The 1,127-nt window shown below is 33.5% G+C and overlaps 1 long non-coding RNA gene across 1 annotated transcript; it reads right to left on the reverse strand.

Annotated features, from left to right (window-relative positions):
- Positions 1–399: 399 nt before the first annotated feature.
- On the reverse strand, positions 400–998 carry LOC112090507. Its single transcript, XR_002901676.1, has 3 exons — positions 770–998; positions 628–668; positions 400–478 (listed from the first exon to the last, which is right to left on the reverse strand). It is a non-coding gene; the product is annotated as an uncharacterized LOC112090507 (long non-coding RNA).
- Between the last annotated feature and the right edge of the window lie 129 nt (positions 999–1,127).

Here is a 1,127-nt window from a genome sequence, read left to right on the forward strand (position 1 = left end):
TAGAAAGACCTACATAAACATCTCAATAAATTGCCATATAATTGCTTCTCTTATTATATATGCATACATAAGTACGTACATATACATTTACAAAGATGCACACACACTTCCATATGCATGGATAAATACATAATACAGAAGTACTTATATACCATAAAAATTCTCAATAACTATCATCAAACTTCTACCTTATGATTATACATATAGATGCATAAATGTATGTATATGCCAGCTATATAGTTGATAGGAAATTGCGTTCAATTCTATGTATACAAGCGCAGAAGAGCACATATAAAGATTATTCTAAGAGAATAAACACTATACTTGTTCAAAATAGCCAATAAATCTACCAAAAAAAAGGGCTAGGACAACAAATAAAACAAGTACCTCACATTTATATTGAGAATCGGGACTTTTATGGACTCTTGGACACCAATCCAATCCCTAAACAGGCCCTCCAGCATACATAACAAAGTCTCTGCAACAAGAAGCTCAGATATGAGACATTTAGACGCAAAAGTAAAAGCTCGAGTAGGTGGTACCTGTTAAATTGGAGACTTTAGAAGACTAACGAACTCAAAAGTGCGAACTTTTTTTTTTCCTGTAATCAAATTTCAAGCAAATTACCTCGATTTCAGAGATGAAGAATCCCCATATAGTTCTTCCTTCTACAGCATTATAGTACACACTATTAATCAATTACATATTCTGATTAAAAGAAACCAAAAGTTCTTCATGAGTAACAAAAAGCTTTTTTTGAGGAACTAACCTTACTAACTATTGCTGACGAAAATTGGTGCAAGCTGATGCCACTAGCAGCCTTTTTCCCCTCAGAGCTTCCCAGTTCACAAGCAAAGTTAACGTCTCTTGGTTCATAATTAAAGAGCCTCCATTCTCTATAAACATTGGACTCTGATGAACTTTTATTTCAAATTAACTAAAGAGAAAAAATACTTTAAAACGAAGCAATTTCAAAGTACAGATATTCTCACAATAGAAGCAGATGTTACTTGCTTTAAGAAAATAACTGAAGAAGACAATCGTTTAACTTTGCTTGCGTCGAGTTCAGCTTCCTCTTCATCCTCTCCACATAGCTCAGAAATTCTATCCATGGCTCTTAAGTGATT

The sequence above is a fragment of the Morus notabilis genome, unplaced genomic scaffold, assembly GCF_000414095.1.
Source record: "Morus notabilis unplaced genomic scaffold, ASM41409v2 Scaffold1530, whole genome shotgun sequence".
In the NCBI taxonomy this organism is placed as follows: Eukaryota; Viridiplantae; Streptophyta; class Magnoliopsida; order Rosales; family Moraceae; genus Morus; species Morus notabilis.